The sequence below is a fragment of the Panthera leo genome, chromosome B1 (genome assembly GCF_018350215.1).
Source record: "Panthera leo isolate Ple1 chromosome B1, P.leo_Ple1_pat1.1, whole genome shotgun sequence".
Classification (NCBI taxonomy): domain Eukaryota; kingdom Metazoa; phylum Chordata; class Mammalia; order Carnivora; family Felidae; genus Panthera; species Panthera leo.
Window position 1 is genome coordinate 160,900,480 of NC_056682.1, and position 17,137 is coordinate 160,917,616.

The 17,137-nt window shown below is 41.5% G+C and overlaps 2 pseudogenes; one reads left to right on the forward strand and one right to left on the reverse strand.

Annotated features, from left to right (window-relative positions):
* The window catches only part of LOC122218512, a 50,032-nt pseudogene that overhangs the window by 23,681 nt on the left and 9,214 nt on the right, over window positions 1–17,137 (reverse strand).
* LOC122218813 lies at window positions 10,733–10,833 on the forward strand (annotated as a pseudogene).

The window sequence follows — 17,137 nt, forward strand, 5'->3', positions numbered from 1 at the left end:
GCCACCAGTTCCCAAGGAGGCTTCTGCTTTGTGAGTAGCTGGCCCAATAAGTTATGATTCTCTGTATTCACCTGTTTCTCCACTTGAAGGGGGCAGTGTTTTGCCTGTGACCTCAATTCTCTGACAGATCTGAAAAGAGTTGTTAATTTTTCAGTTTGTTCAGCTTTTAACTTGGTAGGACAGAGTGACAACCTCTAAGCCCCTTGCTGGAATAGAAACTGGAAATATGTTACCTACTTTCCTCTTTTTTTCTTCTTTCCCATATATCCAAGTTCATATCTAGTATCTTTAGTTTGAATTTTTTTTTAGCATTTATTGTAATATATGTGTGCTTGCAGCAAATTATCTCAGTCTTCTTTCACCTGAAAATGTCTTGAGGTTACCTTCATCTTTTAAGAATCTTTTAGTTGAGTATAGACTTCTATGGTAATAGTTTTATTCCCTTTAAAAATGCTGTTCCAGGGGCGCCTGGGTGGCTCAGTCGGTTAAGTGTCCGACTTCAGCTCAGGTCACGATCTCGCAGTCCATGAGTTCGAGCCCCGCGTCGGGCTCTGTGCTGATGGCTCAGAGCCTGGAGCCTGCTTCCGATTCTGTGTCTCCCTCTCTCTCTGCCCCTTCCCTGTTCATGCTCTGTCTCTCTCTGTCTCAAAAATCAATAAAACGGTAAAAAAAAAAAAAAAATTAAAAAAAAATAAAAATAAAAATGCTGTTCCATTATCTTCTGACACATTTTCTGTCTTGCATAATTGCTAATGAAAAATCAGCCACTGTTCATATTACTGTTCCTGGTATGTATGTCTTTACATTTCCGCTTATTTTTAAGATGTTATCTTTCTCTTTATGTTTCAACAATTTGATTATCATGTGTCCAGGAAGGGTATCATGTGTCAAGCAAGAGTATTCATCTTGCATGAGACTTGTTGAACTTCACAGATCCATGGTTTGATGTTTTCATCAAATTTGGAAAGTTTCAGTTATTATTTCTTCAAGTATTTTGTCTGCCCAATTCTCTTTCTTCTCACCTTCAGGGACTCCAATTACATATAGGTTAGAATTTTGATATTATTCCATGCTTATCAATAACCTATCTACTTTCCTTTTTTCTTCTCTTTCCTCTTATTTGAATAATTTCTATTGATTTTTCTTCCCATTCACTGATCTTTTCTTCTCCAGTGTCACTTGCTACTTGTAGGCTCCCAGATATCTTAGATATATATTTTCAGTTCTATATTTGTAATTTTTTTTACTGTTTGAATTATTTAATTTCTTTACATATTATATCCATATTTTCTATAAATTATTTAACATATTTATAATAGTCGTTTTAAAGTCTTGGTCTGAGGGGCTCCTGGGTAGCTCAGTTGGTTAAGCGTCCAATTTTAGCTCAGTTTACGGTCTTGTGGTTCGTGGCCCCACATCAGGCTCTGTGCTGACAGCTCGGAGCCTGGAGCCTGCTTTGGATTCTTTATCTCCCTCTCTCTCAAAAATAAATAAACATTAAAGTCTTGGTCCGACAATTCTCATAATTTGGCCATCTTTGGATCTGCTTCTGTTGACTGCTTCTCCATCCTAACCTGAAGTATAAGCTCCCTCGTGCCATTTTAAAAAATGCCAATTCTGCTAAAATGAAGCCTTTTCATTGGTGTCAGGAAGACTCCAACACGATCTGAAATGTCAATGAAGTTATGGCCCAGAACTTACCGAGGAGGTAGAAAAAAACAGAGTGGACCCAGAGATGGTGGAGATATTTGAGTGGCTCTAGGCCTCTGAACAGTACTGGCTTGTAGATTCCTGGGTTCAGTTTTAGACCCCACCCTTTTCTCACTCTACATACCTTTACTGGACGATACATTCTTATGACTCAAATTACCATATATATTCTATTGAATTCCAAATCTGTACCTGTAGTTTGAACCTGTCTCCTGAGTTCCAGACCCACATACCCAGCAATGTACATTTCCACTTGGAGATCATGAAGGTAGTTCTAACTAAGTATGTTGAAGACTTGACTCACATACATATTCTCTCTCTCATTCTTTCTCTCTTTCTCTCCTGCTAGACTTTAGGCTTTCACAATAAAAAATTGATAAAATATTTTGCATGAAATTGTACATAAGATGTTTATGTTTACTAAAAATATTCGGGTACCAATACTAGATTCGTACAGTGTGCACTTTAAAAATTAAACCGACATCCTATTTTTACATTATTTTACATTAGAATTTTTTCATTATTTAACCTTTGAATATCTGTTACATTATCACAAATTTAAAAAGTCTATTGAATGAAGTTATTGCCCAGGAGGAAAAATGATTTGCAAGGAACATAAATAAATGATTGTTTTTGAGTGTGCAAAGGGATTATGTGCAGAAATGCAATATCTCTCTGCCACTTCATCCAAAATCAATAAAACAGTTCTGCTAACCTTATTGAGTTGGTGTGAGTTGGTAAATACTACGAAAGTAGAATGCGAGTATCAGTAACATCTTTATCACTGAAACTTGAAAAAACAAGATTTTGTTAGGTACGTCCTAGGAAACCAAAGGGCATGTGTCACATTCCTCAGCCTGGGATATGACATAGTGCCCCAAAATGTGACTGCTAATGTGATATTTACAGGTAAAACCATCATGCATTTCTTTCAGTGTGAGATTACTAGAAAAGACATTCTTTAAACAACACAGGTGGCAATTTGAGGCTCTGTTGGCAGTAGTTGGATTAGGCTGTTAAAACAAGGGCACTTAAAAAAAAAAAATCTTTAAAAGCCTTTTCTGAGATTCACTTCTGATTTCCATGCTCTTCTCCTATTGTACATCTTAAATGAGCGTGACAACAGAGACGTGGTGTTTGTCTCAAAACTGCCTCTAAGAAATTGCAAGTCTTGCATCCAGGAAGACTCCTCTTTTTCTCTAGAGAAATCCAGTGTGTATCTCTACACATTCCAATCCAATTAGACAATTAGATAATCCAATGTGTATCTTTTGGAAGGCCAGCCCCAAGGGACCAGACTCAGCCTGTACCCATGTGTCCAGAACTGGGGCCACAGTTGGACTTTGTTTTTCTAGAAGTCAATGAAGTAGTAGAAAAAGCACAAAATCAAAAGATTTTTTGAGCATAAAAATCTGAAGTCAGAGACCTGTATTCATAAAGCATTTTTAAACTTTTTTTTTTAATGTTTATTTATTTTTGAGAGAAAGACACAGAGCATGAGCCGGGGAGGAACAGAGAGAGAGGGAGACACAGAATCTGAAGCAGGCTCCAGGCTCTGAGCTGTCAGCACAGAGCCCGACGCGGGGCTCCAACTCACGAAAGGTGAGATTATGACTTGATCGGAAGTTGGATGCTTAACCGACTGAGCCACCCAGGCGCCCCCCCCCCCCAAGACCTGTATTCATATTACAGTTCCAATACCCACTAGCTGGGTAACCTTAGGTAATACTTGCCTTTCCTTCTCTAAAAAAATGGAAATAATAGCACCTCCTTTGTATGGTTGCTGTGGTAATTCAATAAGACATTCTCGTACCTCAAAGTTGGTAAATGCTAATTTTCTTCCCCATCCCTTTTCCTTCTAGCCTCTAGGTAACTTATGGGAAAGAGTGGTGAAAATCATTAGTGACAGCCATCAAGACATTAGTGAAAGAAAGTCCTGTGGAAGTGAATATCGCATATGTTTGCAGTTTTATTCCCCTTTATTCTTTGTTACTCCTACAGTTTGGGACAGAAAGAAAGAAAAGAATTATGCTCTCCTACTAAGGTTGGCTCCGTTCACCTACACGCAATCTGTTTGGCAAAATTCCTCCAGGCAGAGAGCGGCATCTTGCTGCCTCTTTTGTACAGATACCTCAAGCTCTGAGGATATACCCCTTGCAGAAAAATTGCTTTCCTTAGGCATCCTCTCTACCAGCGGAGAGTAGAACTTGGGAACCACTCGTGGGAAAAACAATCCTGTTAGCAATGCCAAGGATATAACATCGACTCAGGTTTTTCTCGATTCAGTAGCAGCAGCTCTCCACGTTCAGCCTCCAAGAAAAAAGAGGCTATATGAGGAAGGTGAATTTGGACTAGAAAAGCAAAAATTTCTGAGATTTTTACACACATAAACTGTTTGTTTTTTTTTTTTTTTTCCCAGCAGTTCACACGGAAATTCAAGAACAACACTGCTCTTCTGAAAGCTGTTTCAGGATTCCACGCATCTTGTTGACGTTTGGATACAAGCTTAAGGGGTGGTGTGTACCTGCTGGCTCTCTGGAAGGAAATAAAGCCCTATTTGTGGCACGTGCTGACCCCCGTGGTAAATACTGACACCATGGCTGGTTGCAAGCTACCAGCATGACATCACTGAGAGTGGAGTTGGGAACAGCCATGAGTAATTGGCTCTCTTGAGTTGGTGCAAGCTGGCTCTGGCACCCCACGGATCTTGAGGCTCGTGTTTAGGGATAATAGCTACTGGCACATTCAACACTTGTTGAAAATAGACATCATCCAGTTCTAGAATTCACTGCCTTTCCCTCTGTGGCCAACATTTTGGTCATTGTTTCTCCCGCTTTTGGAGGCAGCTCAGTAGATTTCACGGCCACGGACCCCAGACTCATTGACTTAATGAAGATTGATGTCTTCATCAGGTTTTGAAAAGGAGTGCTCGAACATTTTATTACCTGGTTGCTGGTGCCTAGTACTCTCTGTTCCATGGCCCATCTCCCCCACCTCCTGTGACACATTCCTGAAAGGGCTCCAGGAAAAAAAATGTTACGGCCTTGGCAGATCGGCGTTTTCTGATTGTGCAATGTCCTTCCTGAGAAACCCCATTCTCCAAAGACAGTCATTCTGAAATAGGAGCAAGAAATGGGGATACAGGTCAGCTACTGAGGGGACAGCAGAGGAGGCCAGATAACAGTGAACTGGGACAGAAGAAATATGTGGGAAATGGCATCCGTGTCTGTCTCACCAGTTTTATAGGTTAACTGTCAGTATATATGTAATATAATAAATATTAATAATAACATGATAATATGATAATTTTCCCTGTCAGATGAAGACATTGAGACTCAGAGGACATAAATTATTTGCACAGAGTCACATAAATGTCAGTGACCGTGGAGGAACTTGAACTCTGTGTCCGATGCCCGTCTAGAGCTCTTTCCGTCAGACTGTGTGTATATATGGTTATCGGAGCTTTCTGTCAGCTCTGATTATTCAATCGCTTGTGCTAGGTGGAATCAGAATGGTCAGAACATTTAAAAAGGCTGAGGTTGTATGGAAACCAATTTGGCGATAAATTTCATATATTGAAAAAAAAGGGGGGTGGGAGGGGGGAGGGCGGGTGATGGGTATTGAGGAGGGCACCTTTTGGGATGAGCACTGGGTGTTGTATGGAAACCAATGTGACAATAAATTTCATATATTGAAAAAACAAATAAGTAAAAAAAATAAATAAAAAGGCTGAGGTTATGCTACTGTCTAAGAAGTTTCAACAGGCTCCTGGGGGTCAGATGTTGTCCACGGTGTATTTCAGTGACACATCACTTATCTAGGGCTGGCAGGGAAGGAGAGATTCTGCAAAAATAAAATGTCTATGTAATTGTTCACATACCTAAAGCTTCCACATTTCAAATGAAATCTTCTAAAATTACATTGCACATCACCCTGTGTTCTTCAACATAGAATGCCAAACATAGCTTATTTAACCTTTTCTTGTTGACTTAGGGCATCATTGTAAATCTCAATGTTTTTGGACTTTAATTTACAACCCTCCTAGGGCTTTACACTGTAAGGTTCCAGACTGCAATATTTTTTGGAGTTCCTGTTTGTTTTTTGCTTCTCAATTGGTGCATTTACCTTTAAGAGTTTCTGCACTCTCTTCTCTCTTGCTGTTTCTAATCTGTTGAAGAGTGAGGCTCCAGTCCAAAGAGACTTGTTGACCAAGTAGGAGTAGATAGGTTTTAAATAAAGTCTTGGATAATCCTTCTAGGAGTAAACACTGTCTACTCTCTTTATTTTTAGGGGTGTGGTAAGGGCTTTTGCTGTGCTGTTCAGATTCTTTCACCAGACTAGTTCTCTTGCCACTCAGCTGCTCTGAGTGTTGGTGACCAATGGCTTACAGCTGCACCCTTCCCTGAAGACTTGCTCTTGGCCCATGGGAGCTGCTCCACCCAAAACTGCCTGCAGGTTGTCCCCTGACCTCTGGGTGTAGCTTGCAGACAACTACTGATGAAGCAATATAAAAGCCCAGCCCCTTTGCCTCCAGGTAGGACAGTTCCATGAAGCCACCCTTGTCCCAGAATTTCCCATGGGATTGAGTTAAGGGTGGAATACAGCTGAACCCATGTCCTCACTTCACTTCTCACATGCCCTTTCTTCCCCCCCCCCACCCCCCCTTACAAGGTCTTGCGGTGAGAATTTGCCCAAGACCGCTGTCTCAGCCTTATTCCAGGGACTGTAATCTGAGACAGGCTCCCCCTCCTCCTGCTTTTCATATTCTCGGCTATACCCTGGATGGGTAAGGTAACAAAAGATTTCTGATCTCTTTCCTGTCCCTTCCCTCCACCCAACACTAATTGAGGACAGGCTAATCATGCAATAAAGAAGGCATAATGAGAAAAAAATAACTTCCCCAGAAGATATATTAGAAATTCACTAATTTGTCAAACTTTGACTTGAAGCCTACCTTATGAGTCACTGGGCTAGGGTCGGAGACACCAGATATAAAACACACAATTTCTTGTTACCTCACCCTTCTGAGAAGTTCACTGTTGGATGAAACCAACAAGTAAGTAGGACACTTACCACATATTGCAATGAATGCTGTTATTGAAGTCAGAACTCATTCATTCATTCAAGAAATATTTCTTTTTTTTTTTAAATTTTTTTAAGTGTTAATTCATTTTTGAGAGAGAGAGACACAGAGTGTGAGTGGGGGAGGGTCAGAGAAAGGGAGACACAGAATCTGAAGCAGGCTCCAGGCTCTGAGCTGTCAGCACAGAGCCCAACACACGAGCCTACAAATGGTGAGATCAGACCTGAGCCGAATTCGGATGCCCAACCAACTCAGCCATCCAGGCGCCCCCAAGAAATATTTCTTAAGCATCCATTGTGTGTCAAACTTTTGGGATCTAGACAACCTGGAACAAAGGACCGTAGACTCCAAAGGTTGGAGACCATCTGATCATTTTTAGTTTGGAAGTGATATCGGAGTTGTTCTGGTAGAGTGAGCAGGAGTTTACCGGTGAAGGTTAGGGAAGATGTTCAGATTGAAGGAAAATGTCCTGAAAGAGTGTGGTGTTTGGGAGAACCGAGGAGAAGTTTGTTGTGGCAGGAGATGAGTAGGAGGCAGAGAAGACAGGGATGGATGTGAAGACCTTTATCTGCCAGGCTAAGGAGTTTGGGTTTTATTCTGTAGGTAATTTGCCAAGAGAACCTTATGAACCTAGGGATATGGCCATGAGGAATACGATTGTCATATATAGGGTGAGTTGAGCAGGAAGAAGGTTGGAGCTCACAGCTGGACAAGCAGATGCCTACATCAGGCTTTTGTGTGTGGTGCCCAAACTACACAACAGTCTAATGGCCTGTGACATCATGGTTTCGCTGTGGTGCCTGTGGCCCAAGGGGTGTCACTGCCAGGGAAAAAATGAAGAATTCTTTCGGTTCCCCTGAAACTTTGAAACTCTTCAAAGTTTGATCTGTGAAGGAACTCATAATTTTCCTGCTGAGTGCTCCTTATGTTAGAGGAGGTTGGCTATCTATTTAAGACCTGATAGGATCAAGAAACATCCAAGAGAATCTCTTTCCCCAGACCCCTTACACTGTCATTGTTGCCAGAAAGGCTAAAATTGCAGAGTCCTTCCTTATGACTCACCAGGCTCTCGTCCAGCCCTGGGCAAGGGAGCAGGGGAAATCAGTGGCAGAGGGAGGGCAAAGAAGAGGGATGATGCGCTCTCTGTGGCACAGTGGGGATATGGAGGCAGTGGGGGGGTGGGGGAGGTGCTGAAAGAAGGAAATTAGAGCTTGAGGAGGTAATATACATTTTTCTTCCTTCCAGTGGGCAAGTTCTGTCTGCTTGAATTCATATGAATCACACTTGAGACCAAGTATATTGATTATTTTATTACAGACTAAGTGATTCCTGCCTTTGTTCGCATTTTTTCCTGATGGTAACAACAACAGCAACAACAAGTATTGTTTGAGCCGCACTACAGGCTCAGCAATGTGCTAAGAGCTTTGACTATATTTACCTCATTCAATTCTCCCCCAAACCAATGCTGGAGGTGTTCTTAGTACTCACTTATCATGGAAGAGGAAATTAAAGCTTAGGGATGTTACTGAACTTGCTCAGAAACACAGCTGGGGTGTGGCATACCCGGGTCAACCCGCCTCACTCCACAGTCAGTACTTAAACTACTGTGCTACGTGGCTTTTCCAGCCATGGCTATCTGCTCCTTCTTCCGCCATTTCAAATGCTTTTTGTCTTTCAAGGCCCAACTCAAGTTTCTTTCATTTACTTAACTGACATTATTGGGCACCTTCTGTGTGTATTGTGTCCTTGTCCTCCAAAGAGCTTCCCCACATGGATTTCTACATTCTTTAAACACCTTTGAGTTTTTAATGTAGAAAGCGAATCCTATTATGAATAGATACGTACTGTTCACTAAATGTTTTCCGTGACTTTGTTTTGTTTTCTTTCACCAAAGATTGTAAACAATCGCCAGGTCAGGATCAAGTCTTCAAGGTCCCTGTTTTTCTCAGCAGCACCCAATCCCGTGCTGGGTGGATGTGGTAGGAAGCCCCTGGCTCTTAACCAATCCAGTGACTGCATTTTAAGGAAAAAGAAATGCATTTGTGTGGATCTGATAAGATCTGAATGTTATCTGGAGAAGAAGATGCCCCTTAAGTGACAATCAGCTATGTTTACCATTGAAATCCATAGCAGCAAGCCAAGATAACTGTCACAGAGTCTGTGGACAGAAGTTCATGAAGATCACTGCTTGACAGGTCAGGGTAAAGGTCTCTTTCTTTCAAAATATGTGAAGGGGCAGGAAACGTGTGCACCAGGTGTTTCGCGTTCATGGCTGCCTGGGAAAGATAATTCTGTCTGCTCGATAAGAACATTGTGCTCTACACACCAGGTTGTTTTTCCAGCAGCTATTTTCTGCCTATAAAAAAGAGCATCGCTGGCTCTCAACTTCTTTCCGCAAATCCCTTGGGCTATAAACAATAACAAAAGGTATCTTATATTTATACAAAGCTGTCCTCAGAAAAGCTCAAGGACCCAAACGAAGCTTGTTTTCATATATGAGTTCTTATATAATCCCCAAGGGGGAAAGAAGAAGAAGGTGACAATTTAGTTAGGAATGCTGTCATTCCCAGCTAACAAAAGGGAAAAGTGAGTTCTGCACAACGCGCTCACGGTCATGACAAGGACAGGAAGTCCTTCTTCCCCACTTCCTGTCCAGGGTTCTGCAAACTGGGCCACTGTCTTGTCCAAAATCTGAAAGACACTGGAGGGGAAATATTGGGAGAGAAAGCCCAGACACACAAGAAGCGTTGCTGCAGTCTCACTTTCTTTAGTGACTCTGTCTTCCCTGGTCAGGATTTTGCAGCTGCAACGGAGAGTGTCCCTCTTGTCCTTGGTAGAACTCATCCTGGGGAGAAATTCCATCACCCTCGTTAGGAGTTATAGCTGTATCACAGTAGATTTAGGAGGTCTCGGTGGTTTGGGGAAGAAGAGCCATCTGAGCAAAGGGCATTCTGTAAATATTTATTGCATGCTTGGATACAGAGATGAGTAAGGCATAAGCCCTGCACTCAGTAAATGCATCGTCTAGGAGGGGAGATAAACACAGGATAAAAAGCTCTAGGAGTGCTGGATGAATACAATAATGGGAAGGCAGTTATTTTGGACTCTGAATTTGAGTCAGGATGCTGTCGGGCAAGGAGGGAGGCATTTTGGTTGGAGCTTGAAGGGGAAGCAGGAATAGTTTTAAGGGATATCTTCTACCCTGCATTGAGGTGGTCACTCTGCATTCAAATCAGCTGAGGAGCTTTTAGAACATACCCTACCCTTAACTAATTGGATGAAATTGATCTGAGTGTAGGCTGGACATAAGTCCAGAGCTCCTAGGTGATTTCACTGGGCAATCAGGATAGACAACCAGAGAAAGAGCACCAGCTTTGGAATTAGACAGCTCCGTCGCAGCACCTGGTGATCTTGGGCAAGGGCCACTGGGGAGCGGAGCAGCGTGGGTCTTTCACAACTTCACTGTTTATTTCCCCCTACTTCTACCCACACCTGTGAAGAAACTCTGCCATGGGAGAGTCCCTCTTTGACAAACTTTCCTTGACAGAAAAACTCTGGATTGGGAATCAGGAAATCTGGGCTCCATCCCAGCTCTGCCACTGAGGTGCTGCGTGGGTGTGCTGAGTCACATAAGGAAATACAACAAAGACACTTAGAATTACTATTTGCAAGACACTGTGCTAGGTACCCCAGGCATCTCTAGGTCTCAACTTCCCCATCTGTTGAGGTTTCTAGATCAGTATCTCTAGGTCATAAAGTCTACTTAACAGGCCATAACCAGAATTATTTTAAAAGAAAGGTATAAAACATAGTAGAAAAACATAGAGTATGGCAAGTATTGTGAAGTAAAATTTCATTTCAGTTATTTATGCATGTGTTTACTGGGTCACGATGTAAAATATGTCTCATGTTGTGGGTTGGAAGTTAAAAAGTTTGAGAGTGCTTGCTTCAGCAGCATGTATACTAAAGCTGAAATGAGAAGATTAGCATGGCCTCTCCACCAGGATGCCATGAAAATTCGTGAAACATTTCTGTCTTTCTTTATGTTATGTGATTTTTTTTTCACCACAATTTTTAAAAAATGTTTGAGAGGGGCACCTGGGTGGCTCAGTCGGTTAAGCATCCGACTTCGGCTCAGGCCATGATCTCGCGGTCCATGAGTGCAAACCCCGTGTTGGGCTCTGTGCTAACAGCCCAGAGCCTGGAGCCTGTTTTGGATTCTGTGCCTCCCTCTCTCTCTCTGACCCTCCCCCGTTCATGCTCTGTCTCTCTCTGTCTCAAAAATAAATAAATAAACATTAAAAAAAAAAAAAGATTTAAAAAAGTGTTTGAGAAATCTGGGGTTAGATGTTCTCTATGGACACCTCCCTTCTACTCAATAGCCCGTGACTACTCTAGCCTACGGAGAACTCTCCTTTCTGTGAGAAACCTCCTTTTACTTAGTATCATGTAGTTCTGGCCTATCATTTCTTTTTTAAAGAGGGAGACAATGTGGTGTAGTGGTGAAAAGCACCCTCTTGAGTTAGCCAAGTCTATGTTTGAATTGAATTGCTTCACTTATTAGTTGAACGACCTAGAAAATGTACCCAACCTTTCTCTGCCTCGGGTTTCTCATACGGATGATAACACCGAGGACAGATGATGCTAATAAGATTAAATAAGATGGTGTAGGTGAAACTCTTAGTGCAAATGACCTCGTTCCCAGAAAGTGCTCCAGTGTATGGCAGCAATGATCTGACTTCCTGTCCCACTCAGATTTTAAGGCACAGTCTATAATTTAGCGCCTGGCATATACAAAAGTGTAAATACCGTATGCTTATCTGATTGGAAAAACAAGGATTTCGGCCTCATGGCCATCTCCCTGATGGTGGAGAACAGCAGTTCTCTGTTGGCTGCATTACCATACAGGTCTTGGGAGGAGGGGCAGGGCATTCTGTGTGTTCTCTGCCTATGCCTCCCTTCAGCCTTTTTCTCTGATATGGTCAGCTGGTCCTGGGAAGATAAGCAAAAGGAGGCACATCCTGGCTGTGATTTCTTTCAAGGATCCCAACGGCCATGACATCTCAGTGCCATCAAAATGAACAGATAGATGGAAATTAAGGATCTACTGTACCACAGACGGGGGCATCTCTGTGAGAAGGCTTCAGAAAGAAGTACAGGAAAAAGAAATGAGGAAGAGCTGGTGGTCAAAACCCTGAGAAACGAGGTACAAGATTCAGATATTATACCAGAATCAATGGCCCTAATCAAACAGTCAACAAATAAGCAACTCATTAGGTCCTAATTGCCTCAGAAATAGGCTGGGAACCAAGGCTTTGTCTTGTAAATGATTCATTTCAGAAAATGCCCACTAATCAATTACTAGGACTTCTGTGTAATAGTTTCCCCAGATTTATAGGTGGTGAGCCTGTGAATTGGATCATTGATTCTAGAATGAGATAAGCAGTAACACTGGTAACCTAATCTACTTACTCGAAGTAGCTACCAAGAAATTAGGTGCCCTTAGTAGAAGCCAGCTCATTACCGAAGAGTGAAAAGAAACCCATTCATCATGGCAGAACCTCACACCAGCCCAGTCTCCCTGGAGCATTCAGCTATGCTGAGAAGATGTTGATGGAGAAGAGAGGATAATGACCCATAAATAGATATATGGGAACGGAGCAGGGGGTGATGAGGGGGATTGAGGGAAGCCTTATGAGATCACGCAGGAAAAAAATGGGCCTTAAAATCACAAGTACGTTAAAGTACAGTATTACAAGGACTATATAAATAGTGTTACAAAGAATAGGACTGTTGAAAGTAGCCCTCGATGCTAGTGTGGTTTTTATCTGGAAGAAAACTTCGATTGGAAACTAGCGAAAAAGAAAAGAAAATGTATGTGAATAATGCAGCCCCACCTAAAAATATGTTACAAACACAATGGTTTTTCAGGAAAGAAAAGGCAAGGATGCCTGGAAATAGCTGCATCTAATCAGCCCCCATCCCAAGCAATCAACTGAAGTCCAGGAAATTCCATATGTAACCAGAAGAATAGACATCCTGGAGCATTTTGCCACAGTTAAGATTAGCGGAAACAGACCCCCATCAGCACTAGTAACAAAAAAGAACTAAAGGTGAAGAAACTGCTGCAGATCCCTGTGCCTCCCTTCTGGGAAGGCGGTGGCCTCCAGGCGGCAGGGATGGGACAGAGGCCAGTCCTCGGGGCTGCACCAACAGCCCTTTGCCCTGAGACCACCCCTTCAACAGCAGTGCACATGGCTGTGGTTCTCTGGGGAAAATAAGAAAAAGTGGTGAGGGCTCAGCTTATCTTCCTGATTTATTCTAACAGTCCTTAAAAATGTTTGTTAACACAGCAATGACTTATGATAAGCACTTTTGGGGTCTTGTTTAAGAAATCATTCTCTCCCCAAAGGTCACAAAGGCCATTCTGCCATTTTTTCTTCTAAACAATTTCAAGTTTTCCCTTTCACAATGAATTCTTCCTTCTCTATGGGGATGAAAGACAAAAAGCACAAACTAAAAAGGAAAAGATGAATAAGTTTCACTTCATTAAAATTAATAACTTTTGCTTACTGGAAACATCATAAAGACAGTAAAAAGATCAGCCACAAACTCTGAGAAAATCTTGACACCACATCTGACAAAGAAATAGGATCCAGAATATATAATGCATGCCTGCAAACTATTAAAAAAAAATGTCCAGAAAACATGATGTAATTCACAAAAATAAATATAGATGACAATTCAAGATACTAAAAGATTCTCTACACTGTTAGTAATCGGGGAAATACAAATTAAGATCATAGTGAGATATCATTTTAAATCCACTAGATGGACAAAAAATTATGAAGTCTGATAATACCAAATGTTGGCGTGGATGTGGAAAAACAGAATCTTGTATACTACTAGTGGGACTGTAAAATAGCACAGTTTCATTGGAAAATAACTTAGCATGTGTAGCAAAGGTAATGATGACATTTCTGTGGCCCAGCAGTCCCACTCCTGGGTGTGTACCCTCAAGAAACTCTTGCACGTGTGCATCGGAGACATGTATAAGACTGTTCATAAAAGCACTGTCCATATTTTCAAAAATAAGCAGAACTGAGCAAATATTGTTTGGGGAAAACTACATTGCAGTCAACTGGTTTTTTTTTTTTTTTTTTTTTAATTTAATTTTCTTTTTTTAATTTTTTTTTTAACGTTTATTTATTTTTGAGACAGAGAGAGACAGAGCATGAACGGGGGAGGGTCAGAGAGAGAGGGAGACACAGAATCTGAAACAGGCTCCAGGCTCTGAGCACTCAACACGGAGCCTGACGCAGGGCTCGAACCCACGGACCGCGAGATCGTGACCTGAGCCGAAGTCAGACGCTCAACCGACTGAGCCACCCAGGTGCCCCTGCAGTCAACTGTTTTTAAAAAACAAGGGTATGATAGGGGCTCCTGGGGGGCTCAGTTTGTTAAACGTCTGATTCTGGATTTCGGCTCAGGTCATGATCTCCCAGTTCATAGGATCGAGCCTTGTGCTGTCTCTGGGCTAACAATGCGGAGCCTGCTTGAGATTTTCTCCCTCTCCCTCTCTGTCTCTCTCCACTCGCACTCTCTTCCGCGCGCTCTCTCTCAAAATAAACATTAAAAAAAATAATAAAAACAGGGTATGATAAAGACAAAATTCAGGAAAGTGGTTATGTTTGAGGAGAAGGCAGGAGAATGGATATTGGGGAGGAGGGCGCAACTAATTTCAATTATATTGTCAATGTTGGGATCTTGTGTTTGCCGGTGGGCTTATGTATATTGCACATATTCCATTGCAGGCACAGAATATTACATAATAAATTGCTTTTCATTTGTAAAAAACAAACAAACAAACAAACATGGGTGAACAAAGAACAGAAGTTTCTACTGGCTCAGGGCCAGAAAAATGAGATCTTGGTAACATCAGTCTCACTAAAATACGGGAGGAAGGTCATTTGGGAAGTGATGGATTGCTCTGTGTCAGGGAGGGTCTGCCTAATGTGTGTGCCCCTGGAGGTCCTCCCAGAACATGGGCAGCTGGCCTTGTGACTAGGGCCTGTGCCCAGGCTTACACCCTATTATTCAGGTTGGCAAGTGGCCTGGGTGGACAAGTGGTGATCAGTTATGGAAAAGACTTGCCACTTAGCAGATGAGTGTTGTATGTGGTGAGATCTATTTTAGATAATTTTTCATGCATGAAAACTTTTTCATGCAGAAAAAGGGCTGTTCTGGGTGGAGCAAGCCCCTTTGATCCACTAGTGGGTATACTCTGCTTTTCACCTTGACTGCATAAATTTGACATTGAACTAAGGCTGTGTTTTTCAATAGTTATCATTTTGAATTGTTATTCTAAAGACTCAATACTTGGGGCTTGGTGCTCTTGGACTTTGCAACCCCAGAACTACTCATATAGCTGCAACCCTTTTTTGTTGCTATTTGTATCTTTAACATATTTGAGTCTTACCCACTCCCTTACAAGGAGTATAAAGTGGCAGGATTTTCTAAATCTGTATTTTGTTCGTCCTTGATGTCAAAACTTGGCAAAACAAGTGCTTAATAGGTTTTTTATTTTGAAAAAAATTAAAAATGCACAGGAAGTTGCAAAAATAGTACACAGAAATCTCAGATACCCTTTACTCAGTGATTATACCTTACATAACTATGGAACAATGTCAAAACTAGGAAACTGACATTGCTGCAATGTGTGTATACAGTCGAATGTCATTTTATCATGAGTGTAGATTCATGTAACCACCATCAGAGTCAAGACGCAGAACTGTGGCGTCATCGTAAAGATCTCCCTTTATAGTCATACCCAGTCCCTCCCCACCATCCCTAACCCCCGGCAGCAGCTAATCTGCTTTGTATTTTCATAATTTTGGCATTTTTAGGTTATATAAGTGGAATCGTTTGGTATATCACCTTTTGAGATTGGCTTTTTTTCACTCAGCAAAGTGACCTTGACCATAGAGTTAAGTCATGCTTTTTAATTGACTCTGCCAGCCTCTGTCTTTTATTTGGTGTATTCAGAACACTTATATTTAATGTTATTATTGATATGTTAGGGTTTAAGTTATGTTTTTATTTTAAATTTTATGTTTTTACTCTATTTTCTTTCTGCTATTCAGATTGTAATTGTTCTATCTCTAAGCACTAATTCTTTCGTCTGTCCTCTCTATTCTGTCGTTGACCCCATCCAATGAGTTTTATTTTATTTTATTTTATTTTATTTTATTTTATTTTGAGAGAGAGCTAGCAAGAGCATGAGTCGGGGGAAGGGTACAGAGAGAGAGAGACAGAGAGAGAGAAGCTCAAGCAAGCTCCATGCTCAGCATGGAGCCTGACACAGGGCTCGACCCCATGACCCTGAGACCATGACCTGAGCCGAGATCAAGAGTTGGACACTCAACTAACTGAGCCACCCAGGCGCCCCATCCAATGAGTTTTTAAATATAGATTATTATTTTCTTTAGTTCTAAATTTCTATTTGATTCTTCTTTATACTTTTTATTTCTTTACTGCAACTTCATATTTTTCATTTTTTCAGGTACGTTTGTAATTGCTTTTTGAAGCATTTTTGTGATAACTGCTCTAAAATCTTTGTCAGATAATGTCAACATCTATGTAATTTCTGTGTTGGCATCTGCTGTTTGTATTTTCTCATTCAAGTTGTGATTTCCCTGCTTTTTTCCCTCCCTGGTTTTTAGTATACTAAGTAGTTATTTTTTAAATTTTATCTTGGATATTTTGAATATTATGTTATCAGATGCAATATTATTTAAATCTTCTCTTTTAGCAGGCTGCCTCTGATACAGCGCTGGTAGAGGAAAGTGGACACTGTCCCACTGCTATCTGGTGGGAAGAAGACCAGGTTTTCCTCTTGACCTCTGTGGACACCGAGAAGCATGGTATCTCATTACTGCTGGGTAAAGGTAGGAGATCAGACTCCTTACCGGGCCTCCAAGTTGGCTGGGAGCCGAAGGGGCACCTTGATATTGTTCCACTTGGCCTTTGATAATGGTGGTGGGACCACAGTTTTTTCCAAGGTGTTTCCCTAGAGTGCAGTAGTTATTGTCTAAACATTTACTATCTTGTTAGGTTGTCCCTTTCCTGCTCCTTTGTAGAGAGAATAGACTTTGGGGAGGACATTTTTTGTCGGTGCCCACTGGCACTTCCTGGTTGTCAGCTTCTCCACCACCCACCATAAACAGGAAAAAGAAAACCCTGGAAATTTACCCCTGTGTCATTCCTTGGGTCATGAGGTCCTTAGACAGTCTGCCTTTTCTCTAAAGTTCAAGTCTTCTTATATTTCTTTTACATATAATGTTC